A 16,191-nucleotide genomic window follows, 5' to 3' on the forward strand; every position below is an offset into this window, starting at 1 on the left:
TTGGGATTGCTCTCACTCGAACTCGCTTAACTTCAAAGTTCCTACAGAACCTGAAGCCAGTGAGCTCCCAAAAGGCCTCGTGCTAGGTAGAGATAGGAATATACATATAAGACTTACATGATCCACTCCTCTAGGCGATGTGGGATGTTACACACCTCGACTTTATAAGAATGTAATGAATAAATTTGATCTTCAATTTAAAAATATTTACACTAGTGGATACCACAAAATCTTATTTTATACTTAATGAAAGTATAACATTAACTCTTAAGTGTTTATTTAATCTACTGTTTTGACGCTATACATGTTCTACGAAACGTTTTTCAATGATCTAATCATCAAACTTATTTGTACACACTCCGAGATCGCATACGTAAAAAATCACAAAAAAAAAAAACATTTAGAGATTAGGTAACAGAACAAAAGTTTTTGACGCTTATAAACAAAAAATCACAATTTAACGGTTATTTTAGCTCCGATTTTGATGATTTTTTTTACAGCTACACTCCTCGATGCTATAAGAATGTAATGAACGAATTCAATCTTCAATTTAAAATATTTACACTGGTAGATATCACAAGTCTTACTTTATACTTGATGGAAGTATAATATTAACTCTAAGTGTTTGTTTAATCTACCGTTTTGACGCGATATGCATTCTACGAAACTTTTTTCAACGATCCAACTGTCAAACTTATTTGTACACACTCCGAAATTGCAAACGTAAAAAATTGTAAAAAACAAACATTTAGAGATTACGTAACGAAACAAAAGTTTTCGACGGTTATAAACGAAAAATCATAATTTAACGGTTATTTTAGCTTCGATTTTAATGATTTTTTACAGCTACACTCCTTGACCTTATAAGAATACAATGAATAAATTTGATTTTCAATGTAAAATATTTACACTAGTAGATACCACAAAATCTTATTTTATACTTTATGGAAGTATAACATTAACTCTTAAGTGTTTATTTAATCTACCGTTTTGACACGATACACATTCTACGAAACTTTTTTCAATGATCTAACCGTCAAACTTGTTTGTACACACTCCGAGATCGCATAAGTAAAAAATCACAAAAAACAAACATTCAGAGATTAAGTAACAGAACAAAAGTTTTCGACGGTTATAAACAAAAAATCACAATTTAACGGTTATTTTAGCTCTGATTTTGTTGATTTTTTACAGCTACACTCCTCGACCTTATAAGAATGTAATGAATGAATTTGATCTTCAATTTAAAATATTTACATTTATACTTAATGGAAGTATAACATTATCTCTTAAGTGTTTGTTAAATCTATCAATTTGATAGGATATGCATTCTACGAAACTAGTTTCAACGATCCAACCGTCAGATATGTTTGTATATACTCCGAGATAGCATGTGTAAAAAATCTCAAAAAAAAACATTAAGAGATTATTCTGGCGGCCGTCCAAAATTTTTCTTTGTTCGTGTCCATTTTATCTGAGAGGGCCATGAGTGAAAAAAAAAAATTTAAAACATGTGTTTATTTATTTATTTATAATCAATATAACATTTTAAAATAATAAAATAAGACATGAGTGAAATTTTTTTTTTTAAATATGTGTTTATTTATTTATTTTTAATCAATATAACATATTAAAATAATATAATTTTCATTTATGTCAGTTATAACCATCAGAATACTTTAATACTAACCGCGCAGAAAGTAAAATAATAAAATAGTCAATTTCTGTCGGTTATAACCACCACCATTAACTTAAAAACCGCCAGAATCTTCAAAAATATTTAAAAAAAGGATTCAAAAATACTGTGGGTTATAACTGACATGATTTTTTTGATATCCGTCATTAAATATCTACCAAGACTTTATGTTGGATATACCCGACATGATTTTTTTAATATCCACCACTAATTAAATAATGTGTCGGATATATTTTATCCGACATGATATTTATAATATCCGCCACCTAAAGCTAATATTGTAGTAGTGCGCATGGTTATGATAACAAGTAGTAGCTTCGTAATAAACTGTTACTTTCTTTGATTCATGTAGATTAGTAAAAGATCTCAAATTGAATAAAATATTCAACAAAAATAATTAAATGATAATAAAATAAATGAATTATAATCTTGATAGATGATACGTTTAGTGGGGAAAGTATTCTATAGTTAAGAAAAGCCACGAAATTAGGGTTTTGGGTGGTTAGCAGAAAGTGATCACGCTTTTCTTACTCTGCTTATTCAAACAAAAGAAATGAACTAAATGTGCGCATGATATTCATGGTGAGGTAAAATTAGGAACACTAAATTTATAAATAAAATTTTGTAAACTAATTAAATTTTCCGTTAGTCCCGAAACTCCAACTCACTTATACCAACTGGTGTTCCCTATCTATGCGAACAGACAATGGATATTCTTTTCTTTATTTTTTAGTTAATATTAATTTTTAAAAGCAGAAGTGCAACCGTCAAACGCAAACTAACGGAGGTTTACTTCGAAACCCCGAAGGCGCTGCTGGCAACATTGTTCTCAAGGGCTTCTGCAAATTGCTTTCAAACTGCCATCTAAAAAAGAGGAAAAGAGAAGATAGGATTGAGCCAATGTAGAAGATGTGAACGGTGAACACGATTCTTTCTCTCTCTCTCTCCATGGGAACCAACCCAAGCAAGCAAAGCTTGCAGAATGAGTAACGACTAACGATGGTGGAGAACAAGTGGGATAAATAGTGTGGCCGGGCATTCTCTCCAATGCCCATGTCTCACATCTTCCAACCGCCGGCTTCTCCCTCGCAAAGATCGAGATGAAAATAATTTCCGCACCCGCATCTTGGGGCGACCGCTCTGGGGCCGAACCCTTTGCTCCCACGACTTCGTCGGCAAAGTCTCTTGCCTCACAGGCGATTGCTAGAATGCTCTGGCAACGGTGTCGCCCCGCCAGCTACTCTCACCGAGTTTTCATTCGATGGGGCCGGCGGTGGAAGTATCACTCCGTTAAATTGTTTTTGATTTTCTGTTGACGGTTCCGCATCTCAGTTTAAAATTAAAAAAACAAAAGGAAGATCCAGGTGTCTAATTCGCATTGGTAGGGAATACCATCTGATATAAGTGAGTTCGAGTTCCGCGAACTCCGAAATTTTTTTCATATTGAGAATATATCATTTAGTTTACAAATTTTATTTACAAATTTAGTTTTTCTAGCATTATATTTCGTGATGATATATATTAAAAGGAAAAGGTATGACCATCAATTAAACTAACAAATAAACAAGTTAAAGTGTATCATAGTTGTCATCACTCCTACATCTGTCTGTCATCATTTGTTCACAAAGCTACGCTAGGTGATCGGCCGGAGTTTTGCTATATAGGCAAACAGTACCAGACACATTTTTTAAGGGTGTAAATGTTTCATGCTTGCTTCTGCATTTGAGTTCATGTGTTCGACTTCTGCATCTCTCACCTTGTCTCACTCTAATTTTTAATCAAACAATTACCAAGTGAAATTATTTGTTGTTTCAACAGTGTGTGGTTAATTGCGCTAGGGAAATGATATAATGTAAAGTTTATTGATAGTTTGTAGTTTGTACCCACAATTATTTTTAAGTAATGAATAAAGTTTGTACCCCTCAATTATTAGAATTTTGAGACATTTCCCATTAGAATTTTAATTTTTGAGTCCAACTATTTGGTTTTGATACATAAAAAACTTGGCACAAATCAAATAGTACACAAAATTCACCACTCCAACCACTGCCAACATCCAAAATACATTGTCCAGCCGCCCTTGATTTATATCATTCGGTAACCATCCCGTGGTCTTGTCTACCAAATCTGTAATTGCTGTGCTGAGATAATACCCGATTCCAATCAACAAAGATATCATAGCTGTTGAAGTACTTTTCAGTGATTTTGGGAATTCCTCATAGAACAGTGCAACTTGTCCTGGAAAATGGAATGCCTCCCCAGTTCCCACAACAGATAGTGGTACCACGAGCCATAGCGCTGACATAGGCACCACCGAACCGGGCTGGTTCATGAGGCTATGTGCTCTTACCACTCCGAATCGTCTTCTTTCAATTAGGGCCGACCCAATCAACGCAACAACGTTGATCACATGACCGATTCCTATCCTTTGGAGGGGTGTTAACTTGGATAGTACGAATCAATCTACTATGAGAATGGAGATGGCTGTGGCAAAAAGGTTGAAGACTAGGAATGAACCGGCAGGGATTGTGAAGTGTGGTCCAAGATGCCTGTCCATAGTTAGGGCTTGGAGTATAAAAAGGCTGCTGGTAATACCAATTGGAGTGCTTAGAAAGATGCCAGTAGACCATAGTGGCATGATTTTCATTAGGGTTTTAAGGTCTTCCACTTCTTTGACAGTGCACAGTTTCCATGATTTTGCATATGAGCCATCAAATTGCTTGTCTGTTTCGGTTTTTAGTGCCGCACAATTCAAGAATCTGCGTCAAAAAAAGTGGTGTCCATGCATGTGTGAGAGAAATTTGGGAAGGTACTATCATGCATAGTGACATGAAATACCCCTGCAAATAATATTTTCATACATGTACACTTTCATCGTTTTGTATTATTATTTCTCGATGTTAGACGCACATTTGAGTGATTGAAAATAGCATACATAATTTAAAAAACAAAAATTTTCCAAAATAAGAAGCAATAATTGATCTCTAGTTGAAATTTATATTGCTTAGTTTGTGAACTATACAATGTTGGTTGATTAAGAACGCAATTACATGAAGTAACCAATAAATTTAGCCAAAGTACAAAATTAAGTCAGAACTAACATAGAAATACAAAACAAAATTTTTTGACAAAATACTTGACAGTAACATAAGCAAACCTGAAACTTTTAGTTGGTACTGTGTTGTCAACCAAAATTCCATCTCCATAATAATAATCCGCGTCTCGTGAAATTGCAGCTGATGCTTTCCTCTTACAAATGGCTGCGACCAATACACGTGCTATGCAAACGAACGGGCTACCCTTTGGTTTAACTTGCTTATAAAATCGTTTACCCAACAAAACCACCAGTAATCCAATAACATTTGCGACGAAACAAATCCCAAACCCTAATCCCCATCCCACGTTGTCCTGGATGTAGATGATGGCAGTGAAGCTGATGACGTTGGCTACGTACAAGGCCAGAAAATACCAGTTAAAGAAAACCCCTTGGTCGTGGGGCTTGTCGAATTGATCAGCTCCCATGGTTGCAATTGTGAAGCGAGTGCCTCCAAGTCCTAGTGAAGCTAGTGATAGTGCTGCATAGAGGACTGAGTATTGAAACTTTGATGGACTTTGACATGTAAGTGAGGAGCCAATTGCTAAACATGCTGAAGGCCGCAAGGTCGGTACTGCAGCTATTATGGTTAACATCATCATACCCTGATGAAAGTTTCTCAGTCAGTAATTTAATAATGCATAGGTAACTCCATATAGGAAGGTTTGTGTACAGATCAAAAATGGAGGACCCGAAACTGATTTCCCTACCTTAACTAGCGAGTTTTATATGACAATAGTCATTAACATAGTCGTACATATCAATAACAATATTATATTATACACAGCGAGTTTCTGCTCCACTTTGTATGTCAACATTTCACTTTGGTTCCCACTCCTACATATAAAAGTGTCTTGCATCACTCCCCACTTCTCCTTGCTTCTTTTGACTCACAAAATTACCCCAACTTATATAAAACCATGAATTGATAGACTATGTACACTATTATATATATATTTTTTTGGAGCCATGAACAGTTGGCGCAACGAAACCCAGATTTTGTCACGCAAAGCTTGACATGGGCGACATTGTTGCCTAATGTTCGGTCGTGCAAACACTTTTTTTTTAGCAGTGAGTGCAGCTGGAGCAAGTTAAATTAATTTAAGTATGGAGTAATTAATTAGTGGGTAATTATTTACCAGTAAAGAAATGAAGGAAAAAGTGGAGACGACAGAGAAAGATCCAAAAAAGGAATCATCAATGAAGGCTCCGACAATGGGGAAGAGATTGTTGGTGCCAAGAATGATGTTATTGATTTTTGTAGCACTTATGCTTTTCACATTGAACCGTGTCATCAGAAATACTATCAAATTCGATGCCCACCCACCAGCTGCTATAGACAGTCCCACCACACTTCCTGCATGCATGTGTATACTATATGCTCATCATTTAATCAAGGGTGAAGAAATACATTAACCCTCTTAGGTACACACATATATAGATTATAAGCTTAGTTTTGCTTATATTATCTGTTGTGCTAGGGTAGCACCAAAATCTTTTGGAACCAACTCAAGCTAACCCACAGGAAATATATCAAATAAAATGCAAGAACAAAATATAAAAGACACCAAGATTTTAACGAGGTTCCTCCACAGTCAGTGTAACTGGAGTACGTCCTCGGAGCAGTAGGAGCTCACCTAATAATCCACTATCAACCAAATGGGAGTTTACAAAGTGTTGGCAATCTCACAACCCAAAAGCCCAATACACCCAATAGCTCTCACACACCAAAGAAACAAATAGAGAAAGAAATATAATGAATAATTTCTTCTCTATACATATAGCTCAAAGCTATTACAACAACAAATACTTTGGTGGATGATTACTAACCAATTGAAGCAACAACTTTCTTCTTCTGTTTTAGGCTCTCTGCAACTCTCCCTTGCTCTCTGAAGAAAAGCTCTTTCTACTCTCTTCTTTCTTCTCAACCGAAATGAGCTCTCATTTCTCTCTTTTTCAAAGAGCTCTCACGTCTCTCTCTTCTTCAAACCGAAATAATGAGCACTCATCACATCTTTTCCAAAAGCAACAAACACCTTTCCCTTATTTTCTCCCTAAAACAAGGAAGGTGTTCCTCACTTTTGGTTTGTTTAATCTAAAGTTTTCTTGGACTTGTCCACTTGGCCACTTGGCCAATTATTCAACAATCTCCACCTTGGCCAAGTTCCGAAAACGCCATGATAAGCCAACCAACACAATCAACACAAAAAACACTCCCAATCACTAGCAAGAGAACAACTCATGCCGAGCCAAATGCTCCAAAACTCCTACTGCTCAACGCCTTCTTTATATAGGCAAAATGTGAGCCAAGTTCAAGCAATGAACAAACTTGGCTACACCAACAACCTTAGTCAACATATCAGCGGGGTTGTCTTTAGTTGGAATCTTCTGGAGAATGATTTCTCCTTCACCAACAACTTCACGAACAAAGTGATAACGCACATCTATGTGCTTGGTCCTCGCATGATGAACCTGATACTTAGCCAAATAAATGGCACTCTGACTATCACAATGCACCTCCACCTGCTTCTGATCAACCCCCAAATCTCTAATCAGCCCATGTATCCAAATGGCCTCCTTTATAGATTCAGCAACTGCCATATATTCAGCCTCTGTAGTAGACAAAGCAACAGACGACTGCAAAATGGACCTCCAACAAACTGGCCCTTTAGCCATAGTAAACACATAGCCTGTAGTAGACTTCCTTCCATCTAGATCACCTGCATAATCTGAATCAACATAACCAACTGCAAAATGACCAATACCAGAGTCATCTCTCTCAAAGCATAAACCAACGTCTCGAGTACCATGGAGATATCTCAATATCCACTTAGCTGCTTGCCAATGCTCTTTACCTGGATTATGCATATATCGACTTACCATGCCAACTGCATGAGCAATATCCGGTCTAGAGCATACCATTGCATACATCAAACTACCAACCAAATTTGCATATGGTATATTTTTCATTTGTAGCTTCTCTTGATCAGTTTTAGGACATTGTAGAGAACTCAATTTAAAATGAGGAGCCAAAGGGGTACTAACCGGTTTAGTTGAATCATGAACTCCAAACTTCCGAATCAACTTCTCAAGGTATTGTCTTTGATTCAAACAAACCAAACCCTTCTCTCTGTCTCTAGTGATCTCCATGCCAAGGATCTTCTTTGCTTCACCAAGATCCTTCATCTCGAACTCATTCTTCATTTGCTTCTTCAATTTCTCAATCTCTTCGACATTCTTTGAGGCAATCAACATATCATCAACATATATCAATAAATAAATGAAAGACCCATCTTGCAACTTCTTGAAGTACACACAATGATCATATTGACTTCTAAAATAATTTTGGCCTCTCATAAATTTATCAAACCTCAAATACCATTGCCTTGGAGATTGCTTCAAGCCATAAAGTGATTTCTTCAATTTGCAAAACAAATTTTCTTTCCCTTTCACTTTATACCCATCCGGTTGACACATATAAATCTCTTCATTCAAATCACCATGTAGGAAAGCCGTCTTCACATCAAGTTGCACAAGTTCAAGATCATATTGTGCAACAAGAGCTAACATAATGCGAATTGAGGAGTGCTTCACAACTGGAGAAAAGATTTCATTGTAGTCAATGCCCTCCTTTTGTGCATACCCTTTAGCAACTAATCTTGCTTTGAATCTGACATTGCGTTTCTCATCAGCATCTTCCTTCTTGGCATACACCCATTTGCAACCAATAGCTTTCTTACCCTTAGGCAATTTAGCTAACTCCCAAGTCTTGTTCTTTAAGAGAGAGTTCATCTCATCACCCATGGCATTGCACCACTTCTCCTTTTCCTCACTCTCAATGGCTTCCTCAAAATTGGATGGAATCTCATCAGTGATAATAGGAAGAGCAAAAGCAACATAGTCACTATACCGAGCTGGCTTGGTAATATTTCTCTTTCCTCTGTTCTTAGCAATAGACTCTTGAGGTGAAACTTGCTCTTCAACTTGAATAGAATCTTCAAGTTCAACTTCTTCAACATCCTCATGGTCTCCCATTTCTTCACTTGTAGTGGCTTCGACATCAGCGGAAATAGGATTTGAAGTACTAGAGGCAACTTTCTCAAGCTCCACCTGTTGGACATCTTTCACATTCTTTTCAGAGTCTCTGAACATATTTTCTTCATCAAATGTCACATCTCTGCTGATTACAAGTTTCTTCATCTCCGGGCACCATAACCTGTAACCTTTGACACCACTACTAAAACCAAGAAAGATAGCCTTTTTGGCTCTAGGATCAAGTTTATTTTCAGTTACATGAAAATAAGCAGGTGAACCAAAAATACGAATATAATCATAATCATTAGAAGGTTTTCCAGTCCATACCTCCATTGGCGTCTTACCCTGAACAGCAGCTGAGGGTAATCGGTTTATGATGTGACATGCATAAGTAACTGCCTCTGCCCAAAACGACTTGCTCAAACCCGACTGAGACAACATGCATCTAACCTTCTCAAGCAAGGTTCGATTCAATCTTTCTGCAACTCCATTTTGTTGTGGAGTTCCCTTGACACTGAAATGTCTTACAATCCCTTCTTCTTTGCAAACTTTAAAGAAAGGGTCGGATGTGTATTCACCACCATTATCCGATCTCAAAATCTTAATCTTTTTCCCAGTCTGGTTCTCAACCATTTTCTTCCAACCCAAGAAAATGCTCAACACCTCACTCTTGTGCTTCATAGTGTAGACCCAAGACCTTCTTGAATAATCATCAACAAAGGTCACGAACCAATGTCTACCACTCAAAGAGGGAGTCTTTGTAGGACCCCAAACATCCGAATGCACATAATCAAGAATGCCCTTCGTCTGATGTACAGCAGTACCAAACTTCACTCTAGTTTGCTTCCCCAAGACACAATGCTCACAGAAATCAAGCTTACAAGTCGTGGCACCTTTTAGAAGACCTTGTTTCACAAGCCCTTGTAGAGCTTTCTCACCGGCATGGCCTAATCTCATATGCCACAATCTAGTAGTATCAGAATCGGATGTGCCCATATTTTCTGAGACTACAGATGCTTCACCTGTCACAGTGCTTCCTTGCAATAAATACAAATGGCCACATCGATGAGCTTTCATCACAACAAGTGCACCATAAGTCACCTTCAATGTCTGCCCATCTGAATGAAACCTGAAGCCCTTGGCTTCCAAAGTTCCCAAAGAAATAAGATTTTTCTTCAAATTCGGTACATACCGAACACCTGTCAACTCTTTAACCATGCCATCATGCAACTTCAAACGAACTGTACCAATCCCTTTTGTTGTGCAAGGATTGTCATCTCCCATGAACACAACACCACCATCAAACTCTTTCAAGCTTGAAAACCAATCCTTGTGAGGAGTCATATGATGAGTACAACCCGTATCCAACACCCACTTAGTAGCACAATCAAATGATGAGGAAGTGGTTAAAGCAAAATCAGAAAAATCTGTTTCAACCTCAGCAACATTAGCTTCAGAACTTTCTTTGCCTTTGGTCTTCAATCTAAGACAATCTTTCTTCCAATGGCCCTTATTACGACAAAAGGCACATTCATCCCTTTCCAAAGGTTTTCTACCTTTAGAGTTTCCTCTAAGTCGAGACTGTGATTTTTTTCCTGCTAGAAGAGGATCTCCTCTCCGATGATCTACCTCTAACAAATAAAGCTTCAGAGGTACTATCATGATTTTTATCTCTATGCCTCATTTCATAATTCATCAAGGCATTTGACACATCTTCAAATTTCACAGTTTCTTTACCATGCATAATAGTGGTAACAAAATGCTCATAAGAGTCCGGCAAGGAATTCAACAATATTAAGGCCTTATCTTCATCCTTAATATCCTCATCTAAATTTAACAAGTCGGCAATCAACTTATTAAAAGCATCAAGATGTCTAATCATTTTTGTACCTTCTTTGTATTGGAAGCGGTAGAGCTTTTTTTTCAAGTGTAGCCGGTTCTCTGCACTCTTCGTCATATACTTGTCTTCCAATTTTTGCCACAACACACTTGCCAATGTCTCCCGCATCACAAAATACTTCTGAGTTTTTGCAAGGCACAACCGAATTGAAGAGCAAGCCCACAAATTTAATTTCTCCCATTCCAGTTTCGACATAGCTTCAGGCTTCTCTCCCAAGGCGGCAAGAAGATCTTGTTGAGCCAACACATCTTTAACCTCACATTGCCACATCCCGAAGTTGTTTGTGCCATCAAACTTTTCCACTTCGAATTTTGCATTTTGCACCGTAGTTCTTGCAAACCCGGAGCTGCTTCCAAAAGGATTCTCATCTTGCCCGTCTGACATCTTTGGCAACTAGACAGTACCCAAGAGCAACCAGTGCTCTGATACCAATTGTTGTGCTAGGGTAGCACCAAAATCTTTTGGAACCAACTCAAGCTAACCCACAGGAAATATATCAAATAAAATGCAAGAACAAAATATAAAAGACACCAAGATTTTAACGAGGTTCCTCCACAGTCAGTGTAACTGGAGTACGTCCTCGGAGCAGTAGGAGCTCACCTAATAATCCACTATCAACCAAATGGGAGTTTACAAAGTGTTGGCAATCTCACAACCCAAAAGCCCAATACACCCAATAGCTCTCACACACCAAAGAAACAAATAGAGAAAGAAATATAATGAATAATTTCTTCTCTATACATATAGCTCAAAGCTATTACAACAACAAATACTTTGGTGGATGATTACTAACCAATTGAAGCAACAACTTTCTTCTTCTGTTTTAGGCTCTCTGCAACTCTCCCTTGCTCTCTGAAGAAAAGCTCTTTCTACTCTCTTCTTTCTTCTCAACCGAAATGAGCTCTCATTTCTCTCTTTTTCAAAGAGCTCTCACGTCTCTCTCTTCTTCAAACCGAAATAATGAGCACTCATCACATCTTTTCCAAAAGCAACAAACACCTTTCCCTTATTTTCTCCCTAAAGCAAGGAAGGTGTTCCTCACTTTTGGTTTGTTTAATCTAAAGTTTTCTTGGACTTGTCCACTTGGCCACTTGGCCAATTATTCAACATTATCTTCCCTATTTTTTTTTTAACTTGTAATATTCTGTGAATTTGACCCCTGTACTTCCATTTCATGTCTCACGTAACCTTATTTTGTCAAGTTGGTTTGTGTTAACTCTTATAGGAAAAAGTGACATTTTGGTCAGAACACATGAAGCATGTTAACAAAAAAGCCTAGATAGCATATTAAAATTAAAGATGAGCAATATTCTCTGGCATATATATATATATATATATATATATATATATATATTGTCGACAGTAACATAATTCTAGTAAGGTAAAATTAATTAGTAGAGTGATATATATATATATATATATATATATATATTTATTGTCGACAGTAACATAATTCTAGTAAGATAAAATATAGAGTATTCATTGTTAATTTGCATATAACATGTAGTGATGTACACTAAGATCGGTTATTGGATACAAAAGTAAGGAATTAATTAAGAAAAAAAAAAATGAAAGAGTGAGTGAAAAATGGAGGGAGAACCTGTGACAAAAGGGAAAGTAGTCCACCCTCCTCGTTTAGTATGATCACTGCATGCTTCAACTTCCTTTTCTTCTTCGCCAGACCGCTTTCCTTCAAACTGTTGCAGTTCACAAGCAGCTGGTTCCATTTTCTCTCTATCTCTCTCCTTCTCTCAACTATAGGGGCATGGAACTATGCTTCAAGGTTACACATAAATAAGCGTCCATGTGTGGAATGTTTTGGTGGTTAATTTCACGAGTCCCCACCCAATCCGGTTCTTGTTGGAGGAATTTGGAAGGAAAATTATCTAACTCTTTTCACAACGACAGCATACTTTCCTATTCATTACATAATTCACTGTGTACAAAAATAGTGGAGCCCTGCGGAGGGACACAATACCTACCTTGCACACACAAACAAAAGAAAAAAAATTAAAAAGGGAGACACCAGAAACATAGCACCTATAACAACAGTGACTATATATTATACATGTAATAAAACTATTATCGAGGGAAATTGGATTATAAAAATACCACGATTCTATCACATTAATTATTTTTAGAGAATTTTAACGAAAAACTTCTGATATTGTTCATTTTAATGAAAAATCACATTTTTACACTAAAAAGTCAATCTTGGTACTATTCACTTTACCCTTTATTTTATTTTTATCGTTAAAACTCAAAGTTTTCGAATCATTTTCATTAATTTTTCTTTATTTTTATGTAAAATAAAAGAGCACACAGATAATAAAAGTCTATAAAGTAAAACCATGTATACATCAACTAATAAAGATAAATAAATAAACAAAGAGTACACATTTTTCTCATCACTCCTGCATTAATCTGCCATCATTTGTGCACGAAGCAACGTTAGGCGACCGGAGCTTTATTATATGCCACCAACAGGCCCAATAAGAGATAGGATTCTTGTTGGATCCTCTTTGTGAGGATCTTGCGGATATTTTAATCTTATTCGTCTATCATATATCGTGCGGTCAGTTTTCATTAGGTACTGTTTGTGTTCAATTTTAAATAATATAATTTCTAACCATACGATATACGATGAAAAGACATGATTAAAGGATTCCCAAGATCCTCACAAAGAGGATCCGGCGAGGATCCTATCTCGCCCAATAGTACCATACGATCATTTTTAGGATGTTTGCATTCGAAGTCATGTGTTTAATGCCATATCTATCAAAATGGCGCATATAAACAAATAAGATAAAAAATCAGACATGTATGTAATATCAAGGAATTAAAAGGTAACACACCAAAAGAAGAAAAAGAGACAATGATCTTGGAGCGGGGTTGGAGAGATTTTTCAGTATGTGGAACACGACTTCGTACAATAAGTAATAATACAACTGATTGAAAAGTTGAAAAAAATTCCAACCAATTATATTATTATTCTTGGTGTACAAAACAGTGTTTCCGACACACTGAAAAATTTCTCTGAAATTGAGATTGAGTTGTGTATTCAAACTATTGAAAGTGCAACACCATATGCAAAAGTTGGAAGCACTTCATTATGTAGTAGGATTCTCTCCCCTTCCTTCCCTTCCTATTTGAACGGTTACAGTTAAACCACGTCAACGTTTTGTGTTAATTTTTTAATAGCCAGAAGAAGACAAAAAACAATATGTGAGAGGAGGAGAGGAAAGTGGATGAGAATAGGAGGGGAGAGAATTCTACTCCCTTCATTATATCTCCAACAATGTCGTTTCCACTATCCCGAAACCGATTTTAAATTTTTTTTTTTTTTTTTTACATAATTAAGAGAATTCTTTCAATTGTCGCTTTTCAAGGGTGTGGTGCAACAATTACATTCTTTGGCTTTCTTGTTATATGTGTGAAATCTCGTTCTTGGATTTCACTATTGGAATTTAAGTATTTTGCGTTTGTGATTTATTTTTTATTTTTTATTTTCTTTAATTTTAGAGCTTTAGTTAACTAGTTACAAAGTTTGAAAATTTTTAATGTCATTGAAAATTTGTTAACCTTTTGGGGTCACTTTTAGTATTTTCGGATAGAGCTCGATCCCCCAAACATGTGGCCAAAAATCATTCACCAAACAGAGTTATAACGAAGGAGAAAATAACAAGCAAAGTCGTCGATATTGTTGTCTTTTGGCAGTTCTATATAGGGAAGGCCCATGATAATATAAATAATAAGTTCAATTTCTCAATATAAGTATAGCTTTTTTAGATGTAAATAAGGACTTGTTTATATGATACATAATAAATTAACTTAAATCCGCCCATGCCCTTGCCTAGGCGCTAGGTTTCAGTCCATCGCTTCCTAACGTCTTTTAGAGCCTTGATCACTAGTCTTTTGAAGGATATATTTGCATCACATACTCTCCTTTTTTCTTGTTGGAGTTTGCACAAACTATTGTTTTCTCTAGAAGATGGGGTCATCCATGGGTTTCCCTTCTATCCTAGATTTCTCTGATGTAAAAGATCAAGAAGTAGAATTTGTAAGCACAGTACTGAGGCACCGCCACGAAAATTCCATTCTAAAGGTTTTTAGGGTTACAGGTAATTTGAGTTTTTCTTGTTTGTATTCTTGTATTGATCGGGTCATGAAATATATGTTGAAGAACTTGCACCTGATGTTTCTTTTGTAGAATTATCAGAGAGAGGGGTCGAAGCACCTGATGTTTCTTTTGTAGAATTATCAGAGAGAGGGGTCGAAGTCTCACTTCCAACAATATTGTGACCAACTTAGTAATTACCACTGATATTGTCCCCAACTTGGTAATTATCACTTGCACAATTCGTTAGGTATGTGGTTTTATCACAAAAGGCACCAGTGCTAGTTAGAGTGGGGGTTAGAATATTTAAACTATTATTTTTTTTTACTACGGCCGATGTGGGATACAACATGCCCCCTCATGTTGGACCGAATTAGTGGGTCACACGTGGGAGATTCACACATCGACAACCACGTGGAGCCAAGGGGACTCACCATACACGCGGGGCCTAGGGTATTAGAGAGAAGGCCGAATGCCTACTTCCAACAACATCGATACTGTCCCCAACTTGATAATTACCATCTACAGAATCGGTCAGGTGTGGAGTTTTATCATAAAAAAGTATCGGTGTTGGTTAGGATATTTAAATTATTATTTCTTTTTGCTATGGCCAATGTGGGACTCAACACCTTTAACTAACAATTATTTTTTCTATGACAAATCCAATTGGCCTAGTTTGATTAATTGTGGTGTTGTGATAACCAAACCAAAAAAACTGAAATGAAATACTAAGGTTTAAGAAATGTAGAGAGAGAATGATGAACACTCAGAAGGAGAAAGTAGAATTTGATCTTGTATTATTTCACAGTGAGTACAAATGAAATACAATCAGTCATTTTATACCCCAAGTGAGTTGTAATCCATAAGTTACAGTGTTAATTAACTTTTAACAACCTCTAACAACTCTAACAAACTCTGCTGACATGGCTTTGTTGATGTGTATATGATATTGCTGATGTGTCATTCCAACATCCCCCTTCAATCTCAACTGGGATTCCCAAGTTTGAGATTGTAACAATGTCGAACAAATGCAGGGCTATGAAATCATTTTGTTAAAATATCAGTAGTTTGCTCATCAGTAGAAATGTATATCCTAAATCATCTTTTTGGACCCTCTCTCGAATAAAGCGATAATTTGTATCCAAGTGTTTAATTCTTGAGTGGAAGACAAAATTGGCACTTAAAGTTATAGCTGAAATGTTATCACAATGAATAACTGCAGGTGTAAACAAACCAACACCTAAATCTTTCAATATATTTCTCACCCAAGCAACATTAGTTGCAGTATGAGCTAATGCTTTACACTCATCTTTAGTAAAGCTTCTGGAAACTGAGTTCTGCCTTTTTTA

The 16,191-nt window shown here is 36.4% G+C and overlaps 1 pseudogene; it reads right to left on the bottom strand.

The window, feature by feature from the left end:
• Window positions 1-3,656: 3,656 nt before the first annotated feature.
• LOC137733491 (protein NRT1/ PTR FAMILY 2.7-like) lies at window positions 3,657-12,452 on the bottom strand (annotated as a pseudogene).
• Window positions 12,453-16,191: the final 3,739 nt, after the last annotated feature.

This window comes from Pyrus communis, chromosome 5 (assembly GCF_963583255.1).
Source record: "Pyrus communis chromosome 5, drPyrComm1.1, whole genome shotgun sequence".
Taxonomy (NCBI): domain Eukaryota; kingdom Viridiplantae; phylum Streptophyta; class Magnoliopsida; order Rosales; family Rosaceae; genus Pyrus; species Pyrus communis.